A 21,548-nucleotide genomic window follows, 5' to 3' on the forward strand; every position below is an offset into this window, starting at 1 on the left:
CAAAGAGGTTTTAAGGTCAGGTGAGGCCACTAAACACAATGTATGACACGCATCTTCAATCTGCCTCTCAACAGTCTGTTCTTCCTCGGTGCATTCAGCAGACGAACAGGATAAGCTGTCCCTTTTCAAGCTGCTGAACACTGACAGCAGGAACTACAGTTGTTTAAGATCTCTAAAGTTCTCTGGGTCTTTTTAAATAGGTATGCATCACTCTACAGACCTTGAAAGTGAAGCACTAAGTATTAATACTTCATTACATTCTGAGCTAGACAACTGAACTTGTCCCTCTGCCAGTCCAGAGGGCAAAACAACAGTTACCCTCTATTTTTTGTTGTTTTTTTCAAGCAAAATGGAAGCAAGGAGAAAAAGTAGAAGATGAAAAGCATGTGGAGCTTCTAATTCCTCCAGTAAATAGTTTTTCCGCTTCACTCAGAATACTACCATATAATTTCATGTATTTTTTCAAATTGCACTTCATTCCTCATAATCAGATTTTTCTAATTTTTTCCCCTTTCTTTGAATGCTTGTGTCTAGCTACCATTTCTTCTCACACCCACCTAAATAAATTTTCTTTTTCTTAGGACTTAAGCAATTTCAATTGTTTTAAGGTTTATGACATTTGCCTTAGGTATTGCTTAGCTAAAATACACATATTCAGCTCGTAATTCCCTATAAATAACTCTATAACTTTCCTTTGAGCTTTATCCAAGTCATAACAGTATCTAGCTCCAAAAACAAGCTCATTGGGTCCTATACTTTAGAGGAGGGAAGTTACAACTGCCCAGCATCTCTGGTTTTCATATAATAAGTTGAAAGAGCCTTTCTTTGCTACCACATAGCCTCAAGGGTTTTCACTTCACTCCTCACAGTCCTCTCTGACACTATTATTTTCACTAGTTCTTCCTTGGATTAAACTTCCATGTTCAAGTGGTATCAAAGTTACAATGTTAACTTCTATCCATATTTGTTGGTTCTTGGCTTCTTGCTATTCTTTATTTTTTTCTTTTTTTTTTTTTTTAACTGCCTATGAACAAATAATCAGAGAAATTCTTTTCTTTTGATTCTAGCATAAGTTTTGTTTTTGTGGTCTTCATTATTTGCAGCACACTTTCCACCTCATTTTCTGATAAAGATAACAATTTCAGGAAAACATAATACAATGTTACCACTGTGATTCTGCCTCATCCTTCTCAGATTCAAGTGCAATGATGTCAGGACTTCTGAATTTGAATCGCCTCCTAATTCAAATACTGCACAAAGTAAACTCAGCTCAGCAGCAAACTTCTACCGTACTTCCTTATGCCCCTACTCACCTCCTCCACACTTTGTCTCTCTCAAGTCTTCTAACAGGAATTTCAGAGACAAAAGGCCCCAAACATTCCTGATGCCTTTAAAAATGGATCTTGACCGATTTATGAAACAGACTGTTCATTCTAAACGTTGCGGCCTGAGCTATCAAATTCCTTGCTTCTATATAAATAAGCTACTTTTTAACCACTAAAATTCACAACTGTAGAGTTTTCAATATTGAGATACAAAACATCCAATCACAGAAACAGTGAGGAGCTGACTAGAAATACTTTTTCTACTGCTCTATGCCCCAGTAAGAATGAGGAACCATTCTGAAAGGTGTCATGGATCATCCCTGCCCCAAACAAGGTATAATTTAAGGTAAAGGCTCTAAGAATACATGTGGAGACTGCACCTTGAAAGAGAAATATTTTTTTCCCTTTTGCCCTACTGATATTCTTCCTATTCCAGTCAACTTGGCTAAAATTAATTAAAACTTTTAAGGAGTACAGATTTATGGGGCTGTCTGAATTATCCTTCTATTGGAGACCCACTGCAAATAAAGCAAACCTGCACAGACCTCTTCTGGATAAAAATTGTACACAGTTGACATCTTGCACTGAATAACAGGAATTCCCCAGACAGTACTGGGGGGAAAATAAAACCACCACCCAAATACAACCCCCCAAAAAATCAATACAGAAACAAACCCTGAACAACTACAACCAAAGATACTTACTCTGCTTCCTGTGGCTTAGCCATAAACATCTTTTGAATCTTTCCACATAGCCATGCTACATGCACAGCTTCTAACAAAGAATTGAGAATTTTGGGGGCAAATATCTAGAGGATACATGAGATTTCATATTGTGAAAGCTATTCTTTCTCCCCTTCTTCTGCCAGGTAGGTGTATGGTTTTTTGTACAAACAAATACACATGCATGCACTTCCACTTAGCCTTCCAGCCCCAAGTCCGCTTCTTATCTTCAGTAACACTGATAATTTTCCCTCTTATTGCTGTTCTAAACAGCATCTAATAGGACCAAAGAAGGCCTTTTACATTAACTTTGTTGCCACCGTCCCAAGATCTAATCCTGCACTCAGTGATTTCAGTCACTGTTTTGAACTTGCTTTTAAAGCAGGTAACTTGCTTTTTCAAGAATTAACTGAAAAAAAATATATAAATTGGTACACGTGCATTTTCTTACCTATGGGTAAAAATTGGTTAAAAAGAAAAAAGCGTCATAAGATGTCATTATCTCATTCATATGTCCCTAACTATGCAAATACAAATTTATCAGTTGACTTTACATGGAACTGTATGGCATTAGGACTGAGCAATACTCAAATGCTTCCAGTTTTAAAACTATGCATTTAAAATTCTGTTGTGATTGACAAAGTTCCACCAAAAAAGCTGGCAGAAGGCATCATAATTGTCTGTATTTGCAGGTTATCAAATTTCTTCTTATAGATGCTGTGGGCTTCAGAGAAAAAAACCAACAGTACGAGTATATAGCAACAACATGATATCCTCAATAGCAACTTGTGCTTTAAAAGAAAAGTCATCCTATGGAAACAACTTTTATTTTTTAAGGAAAAATTTAGATGTAAAAAAAAATAAATATAGATATGTACCTTTCAAATCCTTCTCTTGTTATAAATGTTTCAGCCTAAAGTTTTGCCCTAGTACAGATGAAGGAATGGTTTATGTTAGTTGAACTTTGGAGCCTTTTAATACTGAAAACACGTGTGAGTCCACTCTGAGGTAACATTTTGCCATAATCCAAGATCAGGACTTGCAACTGGAACATACAATCTTGAACACTCCAGAAATTTGCTCAGGTCTCCACATTCTTACTTTACTGCAATGTTCATTATTCTTGTCCTACAGCAGTTACTTTTGTGATCTCTGGACTGTAGACGTAACCCACAGAAAGAAAAATAAATGTCAACATGCTAAAGAAAAACTAAATCACACAAATTGTCCCCAGTGTAGTCATATTTATAGTGTCTCAAAAAGAAAAAAATAAAGTGTTGTTAAAATAATGTGAGCACTGGTCAAGGGCAGCTAACCTCACAAGAAATATCACTACTACTTAACGTGTTCCCCTGTATCCCATGATCCTGCAGATGTCAAAGTAGTACAGATTCATTCAAAAGTTGCCAAGAAATAATCACATCTCAAACAGCAGTTTTGAAAGGAAGGAAGCTCAAGTTTACAATCACACAACACTACACAAGCACATTTCCTCCACATACCAGGTATATCTAGCAAAAATACAGATACATTGGAGTAGCAGGTGGTCTGCATTAGAGAAAGTTTATCAGACACATCACAGTGCCAAAAAAACATTTTCTTACTGCTGAGAATACCTTGTTTATATTTGACATTCTGAGGAAATTATAAGATGTATTCCATTTTTTAAATCAGTGTTATTCAGAAAAATTCTATCTATGTACCACAATACAGAGAAAATTACATATTGTTTAAAAATACCAAACACAACAATAACAAAAACTGAAGCACATGTCAAACCACTCATAGTTCTTCCCTGGTCTTTTGTTTCTGCAAAAAGGTCTGATCAAAAGAGAAAAAGCACGCTTAATAGCATTTGCAGGATGAAGATACTGACATAGTAAGCAATATGTAAAATGCTTTTTTAGCACAGCAAAGTATTTTATCTGCTTAAAATGGGTTCTGACAATGGACTGCTTCACAGTATAGCAGCATACCTTCTTTTTTCAGACTAAATGCTTTGACTTACACTAACCACAGGCTTAGGCTAAATGTCATCGAATTTCAATCAGTTACAGTTCTATTCTTGCCACCCCAATTTATCTAGTGTTTTGCCTTTCCCAAGCAGATGCATTTATCTTCTGCATCTGCCATTTCTTTCATTTTTCTATTCCTCCACAGAAGAGGAAATTATAAACCTTCCCTTTCCTCTTCCCTTCCATCTCTTGTTTTACACTTACTCCTTGTCTATACCCTCCTGCACACAAAGGCAGAGGAACCGCACTCAAGCACCACGGTACCGCTTGCTAATATGCTTCTCTATAAATTTTCCTGCTGTGAATTTAGCTTAGCTCTTCTTAAGCCCTTAGGGATTCAAAACCAAATCTTCCGTTAGCAGCCTCAGAAAATTCTTCAAGCAACAACCTTATCACAGACCAAAACTTCCCAATATATTATTTGGGATTTTAAAAAAGAAATAAATAAATCATCATCTAGCATAGCAAAAATGCAAAGGTGTCCCTCAAATCCTGTGCTGCTATCTGTTGGAAATGAGTAACTCGCAGCAGGAACAAGGATGGATGAGAATACAGTGTTATGAAGAAAGACAACAAATTAAACTATTTAGCAGCTTAACATTGGACCTGTGACCATGCCAGTGAGGAACGGCACAAACACAGGCTGAATGAAGCTGAGTGAGGGAATCCTCTGTTTGCATAAGGAGAGCACAGAGCTGGAGCTTAACACACTCTTTAGCTGAAATGTTTATCTACAGAACCTCAGATTTATGCAGAGATTAAATCCATTGCTTAAAACACTCAACCACTGCTTCTCCACGGGAGGCCTGTTATTAAGATGTACGTGGTGGGTCCCTGGTGTGGAAACAGCTGATTACAATAGTCAGGTCAAAGAAGTCAACTCCAACACACTGCTGAGAGGAGCTGAGCACCGCTGCCTAAAGGCTAGCCAACACATGCAGACCTAAATGCCAACTTCTAATCTTCTGGCTTTTTTTAATAAAAAAGACCCCTTGGGATCTTTAGTGGGAAAATGTTTTCAGGAAATATTTTCTGCATCTCAGTTTCCCAAGGGATATGCTAGCAGGGACTCCTTGGTCAGAGCCATGTCCCAAGAAGAGGTCCAGAGTAGTATAAGCAGGATCACTCATTCACTGGGGTCAAGGAAAACATTTCCAGTGACTTCAGCAGCCACCAAAACAGGCTCTCTGTGTCCACAATCACTATACACAGCTGATGGCTTGATCACAGTCTTTTCTCTTTTTTTAATTTGTTTATTTTTTAAACTACTCATCTGAGGTTATTTATAGCTTTAAAAATATATGGTCTTCCAGACATGCAGCTAAGGAAGGGAAGAAAAGACACAGCCCAGTGAAGCGAAACACAGTTTTGCAGGCCAACTAAGAACGCAATCTTCTGTTACCACGTCTTCCAAAGAGCATTAACTCCAATTTCACATACACATATGAACTATGAGGTGAACTACAGCCTACAATCAAGAGAGGTATATGTTACAGCAGTCAGAGTTTTGTCATTAATGCAACAGCCAAGTATACACAATTCAGAGCATTTTATCATTAGCAGGAGATACAGTACAGGCATTGTCACAGTGGGAGACACTGAAATTATCATGCTTGTTACTTCCACAAGAAAATCAAATCAGTAATTCTTTTTTAAAAACCCACCCAAACCAAAAAAAAAACCCACAACCCAACAACATTGCAATTTTGTCCTAGTAACAAGCCTGAACTTGTATTACCATGTTTAACTCTTAAAATGACAAAAAAATCCCCAAAATATCAAAAAAAGACACTCATACTATCTTTTATTCTGCAAAGGTGACAAGGATGCTGTTTGCCCACTGTGAGATGCTGAGAGAGCAAGGTTAAGCCAGGTGTCCTTGACACTTTTCCTGGCCTTTGTCATCTAAACCCTTCAGGGAAGGTCTGCTTAAGAGCTAGAACAGGGTGCAGTAGTACCAGGTCAAAAAAGATAAATTCACATTATTGTATCTATCACGCTTTGCAGATTTTACATCACGGGCAGTAATTATGAGATCTACACTTTTCAGATCTACACTGTCAGGGCACCTCATTAAGCCTGAAACTTAACATAGTCTATTGTGATGATTATCTGATGATGAAGCAGGTGTTCTGAAATCATTAGGAAGATCCTGATGCTATAAAGAGGTCCTCATGCCGAATGCACATGGACTGCAACTGCAGCCACTAAAAAGAATGAAAGAATTAACTGATCTTTGCAGCCACTGGTGAGAGAACTGACTTTATTAATACCTGGCACAGACCTGCAATTCCGTTTTGCTTGCCATGGCTCATGAGACTACTTATCAGACCAGATACAACTATAGAATTACAGGATTTGCCTAGGTAAATGGTGAAACTGCTGCTTTGTGGCCATAGCAATCTTACAAAAGCAGAGCAGCAGAGGAGAAAAAAAGCCCTACCCTTTTATTTCCTGGAAAAAAAAATATCTCTACATTTTCCACATCAAATCAGCATTGGATCTAAATCCCAAGTAATGGAGTACATAATGCAACAACCACACTTTACTGAAAGCTGAGATTAATGCAGACATATGAAAGTTTAAAGCCAGTTCAAAATATTCTTAACAAACAATTTTGCTGGATTTTGTGGGCTTTTTTGTTTTCCTTTTTTCCCTTAAAAAAACAACAAAAAACCAACACAGTAAGGCTTCTCATATTAGCTTTTGAGAAAAGCATTTATGGGATTCAGTGTTTGCAGTCCAGTGTGATGTTCTGAATACAGCAATGTTAAGCTGATAAATGTGTGACTAATTCATGGATTATTGAAATAGCATGCACAATATTACACGGACACTGCTCAGATTTCTATTGCTAAAGATTTGTCCATGTTTTTTTCAGTAAATTCCTGCTTTTACAGGAATAGACATTAATATTTTGTAACCAATCTGGAATGGAATGGTTTACAATGTTTAATTTCAAAAGCATTACCAGCATTGTGTGTGTTTCTATATTTATAGGGCCAAAGATTCAATCATATGCATAAATTAAAGTTTGTGTGTCCCAACATTTGTAGTACGTTACACATCGCCTGTCACTTCACTGGTTCTAGCCATGTTCAGAGGTCTTCCTTCAAAACCATCAGCTAAACCCCAAGTTTTGCTGTTACAGGATCTTCCATAAAAATATTTTATATACATACATGCATAGGCTTTTTTTTTTTTTTAATCTAGACACACATATGTGTATATAGACACATAACCCACTCTCAAGGACATAAATCCAGGCCTTATTTTATTACCTTTTTGCTCAAAACCAAAATACTGCTTCCTAAGAACAAACTAAAAATGGGTTTATTTGGTCAGGACAGATTCAGAATGTCTCTTGCTTTATTCTGCATTGGGTGTCAGCTTCAAAACTAGCCTGTATCTCTCAAGCCCCACCATAGTCAGGCAACTGCAGCAGTGCCTCCTGATGTACCTAAACTCAAGACAAGACACTGTACCTAAAAGCAAAGCAGCACGGTCTGGGAATGTTACCAGTTTCATGGATTTTCAGTACCTGCAGACTACTATTCTTGATTTTTCATTTGTCCAAGCTATTCTACACTGCAAGACCACTCCATCAGCACAGTTTCTTAATTTCCCATTACTTTCAGCATTTATGAAGAACAGTTTTCAGAACATGTCCAATAGCTTCTTCCACAGAGCTGATTTTTAAATATATAGACTTCACTAACAGTAAAAAATGTAGGAACACAAAAATAGATTTTTAACACAAGCTCATAGGCTACAGAATATACACATTATAAGTCAAGCATGTTACTCATTAAAGCAATAGTCTAAAGTGAATGCGTGGGACAGAAATTTATATCTCTGCAAGTTTCAAATTTTACTTTTAAGCCAGCAAACCTGTTAGGGTTGGAAATGGAACTCCATCAGCCACTGGTTACATGATCCTGGGGACCATTCAACAAGCTTTACCCAAAGAAATAATATGTAAAGTAAACCATCATCATTATTAAAGGGTAAACAGCAAAGATTGATGAAGCAATTTGCCAGCCACCTTAGAAACATACCCTTCATGGGAAAATTTGTGCTGATGACTGATCTTGTATCCCGTGCATATCCCAGAATGTTTTACAAGTTACATATAATTTATTGCTCTCTTGAATACATCCTATCTGAGGGTTTCTAAGCAAGATCAGCCCTAAATGTAAAAACCAGCATTATTCAGGCAGTCTCCTCATACTGCTTCAGCAACCACTTTTACAGCCTGACAGGACCACCTGTGCGAGCCTAACATTTAGCAATAAAACTAGTGTTAAAAAAATACAGGGAAAGAAAGATAGGAAACATGGAGGGGAGACAGACACAGAAGTGAAGATGAGAGTCCTACAATTACTTTTGTAGATGCAAAAACATTGCCCAATTTGTAATCAGCTCTAATTTTTCAATGGTTTCTCACCAACAAATGACTGTTTCAGGACTCTGATCATGCTGTAAATCCTACTGAGTTAGAAAAGTAATCATAACTAAACGTAACAATTCAGTGTATTCACCTTCCTGCAGAGAAAAAGAAACTCATCTCACACATAACATCAGACCTTTTAAGATCTGCAGGCGTTCTGCACTGTTTCTTCACTTACTGCCTAAACTTGTAGTGTAGACAACCTTTCAGAGCACAGCACACATCAGAGATCTAGATACACAGAGACCACGATCACAGTTTACCCATTTAGCAATTAAATGTTAAGACTGATCCTATAAGCTCTTAGCCACACATTTCATTGGGATCAACTCCCTAGGCTGTGAACAATCCCACTACTTGTGCAAAGCTGTATGCAAAAGATCAGAGGCTGGTTCTCCGCAAATATGCGGGTCCCATTGCTGTTTTATTATAGAGGAGAACAAAGGTTGAATGGAACAGTGCTTCGCTGCCTCGCATGCAGGGGACACCATTCACCCTTCTCTCATGTGAAGGCAGCATTTAAGCACTGACAGCACCTCTTTGATGATAAACTACAAGGCTTTTCAATTTTACATCTTTTTTTATTTCTCTGGTTTAACATCTTCCCAGTTTAAAGCAAGAGAAGTCTCCTTTTATGGTATAATACAAGGAGTTTATGTAATAGATGGCTTCCATGAGAACTTGGCTATAATGGCCTTCAACAAGTTGCTTACACAAAACACCGATTTTTCATATACTTGTCATGCAATTAAGAGTTTTGTGGTCACTGAAGATCTACGTGTTTATTCACACTCCAGTTCTTAATAGGACCACCATACTAACAGTAAACTTTACTTACAAAACAGACCAAACAAGACAACAATATCGGTACAAACTTATTTGTGGAAAAAAGGAGAAAAAACCATGTAGAAGTATGTTAGAAGTCAATAATATTTACATCAAGGCAAACTGGACAACTTTAAAGTAACAACTGGAAATTGGGAGTTACACATCACCTTTGCCAGGAGTTGCAACTTTCTTATTTATATATCTACTGAGCTTTCAAAATTTCTGGCAACTAACTTCAATTTTAAATTGGGGTAACATTACCACAGTCACCCCCAATGCTGAGTTCAGTTGAACCAGGTGTGTCTCTAACATCACATGGATTTCAAAATCAAAAACTCAAAAGCCCTGGTCAGAACCGTCTCAGTTTACTTTCTTTCAACTTAGGTAAGGCCAAAAAAGCTTTTCTGCAGAATGAAAACAGATTAACAGAAAAGTCATCATGTCACAGCTTCCAGAACATCCTTTTTATAGGCCTGTCTTCCAGCTGCTATGCATATGGACTTTGATAAGGCATAATGCTGTTTATTCACATTTACATTTGTGAGTTTACAAGACTAACACATTGCATTACAATATGTTCATACAACAGAAAAACAAGACTACATTTGCTGCTTTATCGCCGCTAGAGGTCTAAACAAGGAGGACTTCATTATTTTACATTCAAATTTATAATACCTCTTAAAAAGTTAAGTACGGAATGATTATTTCATACTCTTATAGTAGCATCCAAACAGTTATAAATACACTTACTGTACTTCATAGATTTATTTTGCTCGTGTGCTTCTAGAAACCAAAACTGTATCAAATTCTCTTGCAAATTTGATGAATTTTTGAGACAAATACTGGGGCTCTGAAGATAGTAAAAAACTTTAAACATTAAGTAGTGTTTATTACCTGTTGCACAGGCAAAATTCTGTAAGTTTTGTACTCCGGCTTTGTTCTTAATAAAGCATTAAGGGTCAGCTGTAAAACAGATTTCTGAATATCTCCCAGTCAATGGGCCTCAGGTTACAGTTCACTGTAGGCTTTATTCAAACAAGGGAAAAAAGGGGGCTGCGGTGGGGGAAGAGAAATAATGGCAAAATGAGGAATTCAAGAAGCTGAACTGAGTGACCATCTCTGACTAGAGTACAGCTGTTTTCTTAAGTTTGTATTTATCAAGCGGAAAAAGATGATCAAAAATGCAGCCCATCAACAGCAATACTTACTATTGATACTGAAATGTGTTATCAAAGCCTAACATTTCAAATGCAATAAACCCCACTGTATATTTTCACAAGGTCCTTGAAAACCAAGATCTCAAAGCCATATTCCACAGACCTGCACTTTTTCTTTCCTCAGTACAGACTGCTCTTTCAACAGATTAGCAATTTACAGAGCAATACAAGTGAAACCTGTAGATTTTCGTTTTACTCAAAATAATGCCAGAAGTGTGTGTGTGTTTGGGGTTTGGGTTGGTTGTTTTGGTTTTGGTTTTTTGTTGGTTTTTTTTTTTTGGGGGGGGGGGGGGAAGATTTTTTTGTTTTTTTAAAAGAGACAGTTATCAAGTTTTAGATGAACCATACAAAAATTGGAATTTCACAGTATGAAAATATAAAAGGACAGCTGCCAAAAAAAAAAAAATTATTGAAATCAATCCCATGGCCACTGCCATGCCTAAATCTTTGATATATGGTTTACAAGCCAATCTGGAAACCTGTATTTGGCTCCTGGAAAGAAAAATAGGATTTAAAGAACAACAACAAAAAACCCCACACACCCTCCATTTTAAATCAGTATGTGTACCATGGAAAGACTTAAAACAGACTTGAGGAAAAAAAAGCATATTATGGCAAAGGAGGATGGACAGACTTGAGGAACAAAAAGCACATTATGGCAAAGGAGGATGTGCTTTTTTGGGGTTTTTGTTTGTTTGTTTGTTTGTTTGGGTTTTTTTGTGGGTGGGGTGGGTTAAAAGAAGTCCATCTTCTTTTAAAGGCCTCAATGCCCTACTCAAAGCTGATCCTCTTAGATCTGTAAGTCAGAATCTCCTTCTGAAGATCCTAAGGCACTCATTTCTTTTAAAAACAAACAGAAAGGAAAAGGAAATTGCAATTCTGCTATTCCACTTCTTAAGCAACAGCCTCATAACTTCACAAATGCTAGGACTATTTCAGCCTTGGTTCAATTCTACTCAGAGATATGTCAAAATACATCAAATTACATACTCCTGGAGGAATCCTTAAATGCCATGCTACAGCTTTTCTCCAGGAATGTCAGCCACAAAGTTTGAAATCCCTCAGAAAAAGGGAAAATCCTGTTCCTCTCCCATCACGAGCTAAGCTTGAAGAAAGAGCAGCAGATTTCTTTACTGCGAGCAAGAGGCACTGTCACTGTGTTTTGAGTGGAGGATATTTATTGAAATGTGCATAAAGTACAGTCTGATTCCCAATTAAAGCCCAGCTGGGAAGTTCGGCAGAAGAACATCATCTGCATTTGCAGACAGCTCGCGTGATGACAAAGCATCACCTCAGCTTGCCAGCAGTGGAGCATTCCTGGGTATACACAAGAGCCAAGCTTTTTAGGTACTCAGCAACGACTAAGAAGAAGAGTATCAAGAGATGTTAGCTCTTTCCAGAGTTAGGTTGTATCTCAACAGGCAGGCAAACAGTCATTTTATGATGGTGAAGGTGATATTAAAAAATGACTGTAAATACCTAGCCCAGGATCACAAGAGAAAAACCTTGGGAAACACAGAGATCGAAGTAGACTTCTAAACCAAGGTTAAATCTGGGCACTGTATGCACTCTAACAAAGACAGGCAAAGAAAATGCCTCCATCAATTACTTCAACTTTGAATTATGTCAGTTCAAAAATATTCTTCTCTTTCATTACAATTTTAATAAATTAATAAATCTTAGCCTTGAATTTGAGCAGTAACCGAGGATACTATTACAAATATAAAATTGGCAACACGACCTACTTTAGTTGAGTCTAAGTTACTAATACCTGAACTCAGTGTCACATTCCCTGCCTCATCACTTTAAAAACAGTACTTCAATTTTCCTGTCCAAAAGCTTTGAAATCCTATTTTCATACCATTCTTCTGTATCCTATTGAAAAAAACAAAACACACCAAAAAAGCCCACCCACAGCACAAAAACCCAAACCAATCACTATCTGCTGGGAATGCCAGAGAGGTTGACTCTAAACAGACAAAACTGAAAGGAGCTATGAATGCAACGGATGCAACAACTGCACAGTTCTGACCTTTAGAAGGACCCAGCTTTTCAGCAAACATGAATTCTTTTGTATTGGAGGTGAAACAGCAAATATTTCCTGTTATTAAGGAAGGTTTTGGATTACCTTCTGGCTCAAATGCAAGACTTCTGATAACTACCCTCAATGACAATGAAAAGACTGTTAAGATTATCCTGAAGCTGTACGAAAAAGCAGATCACATTGCTGTTGGAAAGAACAATAAAACTGCACACATGATCCTCACAAAAATTGCATTAAGCTTTTTTGATAGCGCAAACAATTTCAGGGCTCTGACAGCAAATAATTATTCCTTTCCTAATTTCAGGTAAAAAACACAGCCACAGAACATAAAAACTAATAACCTGCTGCTTTAAAGGTGAAGAGATCTGAAAATAAAGACTGAACTTTAACCCTTCGGTGCCACCACAACCACAGCTCCCACAAATATCCCAGGCTTATAAAAAAGCTTCCTATCAGCTTAGGTTGGAAAGAGCCACTGGAATTTTTAACAAGGCTTTGAATCACAGAAAGGTTTTGTCTTTGGAGCTTTTCATTGATGATTCCAGAACTGCAGAGGTTTGTTCCTTTATTCTCTATATACCACATTTTCAGCTTCAGTGGTAATAGAGGATGCCATCTGCTTCATTATCATTCAAAGCAAGAGGTGGCCTTTAAGTAACCAAACACAATTTTGTGCAGTTCAGGGCAACAACTGCTGTTACATGCATACCATTAAAAAAAAAAAAAAAATAAAATTCCTAGATAAAATGCAAAACCAAGGCGGCTTTCTAGTTTAATAAGCAATCTGATACTTTGCACAGGTACACAATTTGTGATGTATTTGACTATGCGGGTGTAATGTACATGTTTCCATTTCAAAACACCTTAATGTAACAAACCTTTACATCTTCAGCATCACTGGTCACTGGATCAGAAGAAATAGATCTGAACCCACAAGATACCTGACACTTTGGCCCTTGATCTAGCAAAGCACTTGAGCAGCAGCTGAACTTTTAGCAGAGTCCCTCTGAAGAGCTTCCTGAGGATCAAAGTGCTTGCTGTATCGAACACAAGAGAATCACCTCCTGACTAGTAAGTTATGGATGTGATCCTCACCTAAAACATTAATTAGCTCCATGACAATGTGCAAGGCTGACTGGGGAGCAAGTTTCATGTGCAATCACAGGAGAGAGAGATCAATAAGAAGTCACCTAGGTCATCCTCCTGCCCTCAGCAATGACATCATTAACCAACATCAACTACAAAATCACACAAGAGAGAAAATAACCCATATAATGGGTTACCAGTAACAATTGTAAAAGGTCAGAAATGGAAAAACAATACAAAAGGCAATTAATCTGATATGACGAGGCAGGAAAAACAAAAACTAAAAAAAAAAATAAATAGCAAAATGGTGTGCTTGTTTGTAGAGACTTCACCACAGAAGACTTTAGTCTAACATCAATAAAAAGGCAGCTTTAACTCAAAAATTTGCAGATTAGTTATTTGTAACTCCAGATAATTGCACATGGCATGCCCTGTGAATCAAGAGATAATTAAACACATTAAGTGACAACAATTGAGTTCTAAGAATACACTTGATCCCCTTGAGGCCCAATTTTCTCTGTTTTAACCCTGCTCACTTAATTCCATTTAGGTAATAGCTTTGCTTGCCTCTGGCTGAGCAAAGTTCAGGATTACGCCACTAATTAACTAGTGGCACTGGGATTTCTAGGCCTACACAAAGTAATGAAGAGCCAAGTTGAGAAAGTGCCCGAGAAAGTCTATTATGCCACTGATTTTTACTGCTTTGGAACAGGACTTACTTTCTTGGCTCATCTTAAGGCAAGATATAATTATGTAACTGTTTTCTCACTCATAAAACTGACTTCCACAAATGCAAATTAGGCAAGAATATGAGTTACCAGCTCTTTCATAAACAAGACATGGCAAGTGGCAGGTAAAAGTTCACCAGAAAGTAAAGCATCAATAGTACAGTTTCGACAAATTCAATCTTCTTGTGTCATATCATCACTTTTCTGCCCCTCCTCCTTTTTTCCCCCTAGGAACACATTAGCCAAGAGTTAATTTTACAGCCAATTCTTTATTCCTTATTAAGAAAAAAACCTACAGCACCACAAAACTTAAGTTTTGCCTGTGCAGAAACTAATTAATTCAAGTACTACCTAACTCTTGAGAACTTTTTTTTACTATGTATTTTCAGGCATTATATAAACACTGGCTAAAGCAAGAACATGACCTTAGAGAGAAATCTCCCCATATTATGAAAGTATCTGCAATATAATCTTAACTCTTGTCTGAATTCCTACTTGTGTGGACTGATTTGGAGAACTTTCATGCATCCTCCCGTAAAATTTTGAGTCAAATCCTCTACGGACATCTCCACTGACTGCGAATAAATTTAGGCTTCTGTGATCTGAAGAAAACATCAATTCTGCCTTTGTAGAATGATATGACCAAAGGCAGCCCAAGTGAAAGGGAACTGGCTATCACACACAAATCATCCTTTCTGAGTAGAAAAAAAGGCAAGCTTCCCACTTTAAGCTTACCTTGAATTGTAACTGAATATGTAAAACACAAAAGTGCTATAATTCAAAATATATTCTTATCACTTATAATGACACATACTGTTGTTAAAATGTTCAGCTTGCCATGACTTTATTTTGGCCTAACGGAACAGTCTGGAAATTGAAAAACACTTCAATGGCAAGTTTCACATCTTTCAGTGCAATGCATCTTTGGGAAATTAAGTGAAAATTTTGAAACTTACCTTTTTTAATAATCAGGAAGTGATTATTATTCTTCCTGTAGGCATTCTTCTTTTCCAGCAAGTATTAAAGTTTTTTCTGCTTAATCTGAAGACAGCATGCAACTGGTTCAAAGAATGCTACTTAAAACCTTTTAGTATAAAAGCCAGAGTGGAGTACTGTGTGCATCATGGCCTAAGTACTGAAAACACTTTTCAGTAGCTAAAAAGAACTATAGCTCTTGTACTTCAAGTGTTTCAAGTTGTTTAACTTCTGATCATCGGAGCTTTGAAGACTGCAAATAAACTGAACTGATACAGTTGGTGGAAAACTAAACCCCACCTGGACATATATTTTGTGCTACACACTACAGTTCCCTTACAACAGTTCACCATTTCACATAAAAGAAAGAAAACAGAGTTATTATGCTCTCTGCAGCTAAACCGCTTCATAAGTAAACTTTTTATTTTTTTAAGTCACATTTGTGCCTTTTATATTACTCAATGCAACAGCAGTTTTTAATAGCAGTGACATTTAAGTGTTCTGTACCCATCTTACGGGGTTGGAGATCAGCCAAATTGAATCAGGAATTTCTTTGATAAGTGAAATAGTAGACCTGAGAGTAACTACTATTTTTGAAGTATTTTCACATGTCACCTAGGTAGGTTTTGGGTTTTAAAGAAAAAAAACAAACACAAAAAACCCTTGAACCAACAACAACACAAATTCAATTATTCTAAGAGGATTAATTATTGCTAGAGTATGTTGATCCATTATGATTAAATGATACTGAATATCCAGAAAGATTTCTGAATAAGTTCTGGATACCCTAATAAGACATCATCAACTGAACCTCGGTTGATAAACAGGCATTTTGAAAAGAAGAAACAGTCATGAGAGCCTGATCCAAGTGTTATTTTTAGAAGTAAAGCTGAATGAGGCAACTGAGTTTAACTAGAACACTGACTTCAAAACCTGTTTGCTTATCCTGAAGTATACTACTAGTGGAAAAAAAGAGAAAAAATTACTTTTTTTGCCATTAAACACCCAAACTGCTTTATTTAAACTCCAGTTAACAATTATCTGTAAGTTTCTGAACGGCATACTTGGCAATGTGTAGTTCTCTGGGTAGCGCAGGGAGGGAAACACCCCTTCCTGGCCATAAAAGGCCCGAGTGCATGTTCTCAAGCGGAAAATGTGTGGGATCTTATTTACAGATGTATAAATACATGCCATTCCGTTGCGCTCACAGGCACAGCTGAAAGCCAGCCAGAAAAGGAAGTATTAGCAACTTGATCTGAGATTTCTATTACATTTCACCTAGCATGATATCACTTCAGCCTATATTTTAATAAAAGACTAATTATTTTAGTGAATAAATCTATATAATATTCTCCAAATACAGAAAACCAGGAGTCTTCTAAATAAGTATTTTTCAGTTTGTGCACCAAACATCTACTTCTTTCTTCCTCCAATACCTTTAGCCCCTCCTAAGGCAGAGGCAGGAGACAGGGGGGGGGGGGGGGGGGGGGAGAGGCCCAGGTGATCAGTACTGGATCCAGCAGCAATCAAGAAACACATCCCACAGCAACCACCTTGTCCCTCTGAAAGGGTTTCAGAGAAGAACTGCTGGTGTGCAGCATGCCACTGACACCATCCTCAGGGACACCAGCCCCTGCTCTTAATGCTGCCCATGAAGAACCAGGCTTGGATCTCTACAGGCTTAACAGGGTCATACAATACTACTGAAGACAAAGAAAAAAATTCAACAGAGCGTGCATTAGGCTGTTCATGACTGCGGAATTCATTCCTCCTCTCAGAATTGATTAAAGAAAAAAAAACAAAACAACAAAACAAACAAAAAAAGACAACTAATAGTTCAATTGCTAAGCTATCTTCAAACACAGAAGACAATTTTGAAAACTATTTCTTGTAAGTCATCTCAAACACAAAAATGCTTACCAAATAAGTTCCTAGTGTAGATTTAAAGCTGACTTTAAATTCTACAATTTAAACATAACAGTGCCATTTCATGAGCATTACCTCTAGAACAGCAGAATTTTAAAATACTGCCAGAAAACAAGTAGCTGCTACTACCTAGTGCTTATCTTGCCACCTCTACCTGATGAGGTTAATGAGGATTATTGACTATGTAGGTGTTATTTACTGTGTGCATAACCAGAACTTCACTTCAGAGCACAGAAGTCAGAGGTATACAAGTTCGCTCTTTAAAAAGTATCTGTTCTTAGAAAAGCCTATTTCTTTTGGCTGCAGTCAAAAACCCCCATTCCTAAATGCAGAATGGTATCGAAATACTGATCAAGAGAAACTAGAAAGGTACAGTCAGGCGAAGCATCTGGCACTTTGAAGGATATGTTTTTATTCATTTAGAAATAACCTAGAAACCCTAGAAAATATTCTGTTTAAAAAGGCGGGGAGAGGGGAAATCAATCACTATCATACACAAGTAGACAAAGACATGGGGTTACCTGTGAAACCCAGTGTCAAACTTTCTTACAAATAAAATTAAAGTCAGGAAAAGGACAAGAAAAAGGTTTGGAGACTAGCAATTCCTTTGCAAGATCTAAATATCACTGGCTACACTGAAGAACCTGCTTGCTTCCAGGACAGGCTCCCCTTCAGCCAGGGAGCCAAAATTATCAGCGAGGACAATTTACTGTTATTATGACACTCAGACAAACATCTCCAGACCTAATGCAAACCAAACTTTCCTACATGTACATGTCCTTCCCTCACATGAATGGCAAATGGATCACAGTCTTCACAGCCTCCGTTCCGTCTGCAGAAAGCTGCAGTCTGCCAATGACAGTACTGAAAAGGGCTCTTCATGTACACTCAGTAGCTAGACCTGTTCCTTTTGTAGGCTGGTAAGATAGAAGAAAAAGTCCCCACTCTTCTTAGGCAGAGGCCTAATGGAGGAGTAGATTCTGGACCTGAAGGTTTACAACAACAAAAAAAAAAAAAAAAAAAAACCAAAAAAAAAACCTATGGGAAGAAAACCAAAAACCAAGACCGTAACAAACACCACCACTTGAACACCACTTGCCATCACAACCTAATGCTCAGGAAAGAAGACTTAAGAAAGTTTATTTGCCATTTTTATAGTCACAACTTGAATGACATCTTTGACCTGTATTAACAATTATATACTTGAAGCAAAACACCGGAATATTCGGCTCGCCTCTGTGAAATTCATGGCTTCATCTCACTGCAGTTCCCGTTACTCCCAGATCTGAGCACAACACAAAGCAATTTCTCAGCATCTTTCTCATGTGCAGAGCTGCTGTCTGTCCTCCTGGGTCAGGATCACACTACTAAAAGAAAAATGTGACTCTTAAGAAACAGCAGCAAAAGCACAGAGAACCAGAGAAAACATTATCACTGTATAAATGTATAATAATATATACATGTATATATAAATGTACTCGCATCTTGAATACTGCTTGCCAATACTTTTTGATACTTGTACCAGAGGGTACATACATTTTTATTCATATCTCCTATACCCACACACAGGTATAGCTTACACGCTAAGCACTACACACAAAGACTATACAGGCGAACAATGTGGCAGATCCAAAGACTGGACCAGCTCTCAGTTAAGGCTCCACAATAGCAGGTTCAATCTAAAACTCACAGGTAAAACAAAAAAACTACACAATATTGAATAAAATGATCCAATAGTGTGTATGACAACTGAAAGAAAGTATTTACCTGTTATGCAGTCAAAGTTCCTCACCACTACAATCTGTAGACAGCAAAAGTTTACAAGGTTTTGAAAAGCTACTGGGCTACCAAACCACAAAATTCTGTCTGCACCTTAAAAAAAAAAATAAAAAAAAATCTGACTACTAAAAGGCTAGAAGGCAGGAGAACAGATGAGGGAACCATCATTATGTTCCTTAATGGATATTGTCAGGCACAATTCATTGAGCCAACTAGACCTTTCATTTGGCCTGGAATGGCTGGTATTACCTTCTAGATATTTCTCAGGGAGTTGCCTTGGCACACAGGCTACATTAGTAGTGCTTTCTTTTAATCTACAGTATTGTAGATCACAGCATTATACTTAACCTTATCTCTTCCTTTTGGCCTCATTACCATTGATGATATTCAAAATGCACATATTATTCCGTATCTTTAATTAGCTCTCCTTGCCTACCTTTAATAAAATTGTTTCATCTCAAATACAAAGTACTTCTTTTTGAGCACAATCAGAATATTTTTCTTGAATTCTCCTCAGCCTAATATTTAATAAGCTAATTAACCCTAAGTTTTACATCTTTAAAAATTTCCATATTTAGAAGGGAATTTTGTAATTCTTAACTAATTTTTTCGTGGTAAGCAGAAGCCATGTCTGAGTGAGCTTTGTAATTGTTCTGCCCATAAATCTGTTCTGTTTACCTTCTCTTTCTTAAAGATTTCAGCTGTGCTTTCAAACCCCAGTGCCACAATTGCTACAGCTTCTCTTCCTACAGTTCCCAGGAGTTAAAAATGAAACATACTAAATGGTCATTTAGTCACAACTTTAATGTAAAGATCCCAAACAATACTAACATATATCCAAAGTAGTGTAAGACCAGGGAACAGAATGGCAGTTACATTCTTACAGATCCAAACAGGGGCTAAACAGCTTAAAAAGTAGCTAATTAATGGCTGCTCTAAACCAAAGGCAGCATTGTAGAGCAAGAAAATTAAGTGTTAAGGAAGGAATTTATGGAGACCAAGAGCAATTCTCCAATGTGAATTTGGTCAAAGCAGGTGTTATTCCTGCAGCAAGTGATAGGTGACCTCGGACACCATCTCAACTTTCCAGCATGAGTAGGGGTAGAGGAAGAAAAAAAAAACCAAAACAAAAACCAAAAACCCAGAACAAAACAAACAGCAAAAAAATCCACAAACAATTAGAGGAGCACCATCATGTCATATTCAGTACTAATACAAAAGGAAAACTACCACACTGTCTCCAAACCCTCTTCATCTAAGACTTTCTATTTCTTTGGAAGCCTACTCAAATAGTGGCTAAACCCAATTTCAAGTAAACTACAACAGGACAGGACAAATAGCTAGACCTTGTGCTTTCAATTCCTCATGGTTTATTCCTACTCGAATGATGCCATGATATTAAGAAAGACAACTAAATGTTACATTGATAGACTGTCATTAAGTGAAGTCCCTGGCAATATTTTTCCATCAAGGAATCAATAAAAGGGTCTTCATGATGCTGGAAGATTTCTGCAGGTATTTCAAGAAAGTTGGTAACACTTTCTAAGGCCAAATATATAGCTACTGCTTGAACAGTTATGAAACAATTGTTGGTGGTGTAATCATCATCATCAGGTAACTCTCTGAAGTTAAATTAAGATGTTAAATTCCTAACAAGTGAGGTCTTTAAGTAATTTATATGTTTATGAGAAAGCTACAGAAAGAAAACAATTGTACCAAGCCTGAGAAATTAACAACACAGAAATACATTTTCACTATGAGAAAGATGATAAAGTATCTGAAGCTATTTAAAGAGTTATTTTCTGAACACAATCTCTTTGAATGGAATATTGCTTATTTGAACCAGCATTTGTAAATAGATGTTTGAAAAAGTTAAAAATAAACGTACCCAGAACCAACAAACCAGGTACTCTTTTTATAAAGGAAGAAAATTCAGGAAAGCTGAATTACATGCAGAAGAATTCAGTTCTAGAAGGAAAGGAAATTCCAGAATTTTCAGAGAAGGGCACCCATCTTAAAAGCAACACACAAATATAATTGTCCGAGAATGAAAATAGATTCCTCAAGTTGGATCTCATTTCCTTGATGACATCCTTAAATTTTGTATAATATTATTACTTCTGCCTTGCTTCTGTCACTTCTATTTCAAGACAGCATTTATGGAAGATGGCATCTTAGCATCTCTTCCCAGACTGCAGAGAAAGTACCTATTTACATCACCTAGGTGAAAACCATCAATATCTTTCATGAAAAAGATCCAGAAAAAAATTATTTGCCAAACAAGGCAAACATTTGATTGGGAGCCTTTTTTTTTTTTTTCTTTTCCCTAAGACGATGTTCTAGTTTTGATCTGATCATTGTAATTCTTTTTAACAAGCTTTTATACAGAGTTACTGTCTTAGTTACTACAAGAAGTAGCAGTAACATAAACAGCTTGCTCCTTTGAGACCAAA

General features: G+C 37.1%; 1 protein-coding gene across 1 annotated transcript in view; it reads right to left on the bottom strand.

The window, feature by feature from the left end:
* Nucleotides 1-21,548, bottom strand: part of PDGFC (platelet derived growth factor C) — a 135,306-nt gene that overhangs the window by 97,286 nt on the left and 16,472 nt on the right. The window lies entirely within an intron of this gene.

This window comes from Falco peregrinus, chromosome 2 (assembly GCF_023634155.1).
Source record: "Falco peregrinus isolate bFalPer1 chromosome 2, bFalPer1.pri, whole genome shotgun sequence".
In the NCBI taxonomy this organism is placed as follows: Eukaryota; Metazoa; Chordata; class Aves; order Falconiformes; family Falconidae; genus Falco; species Falco peregrinus.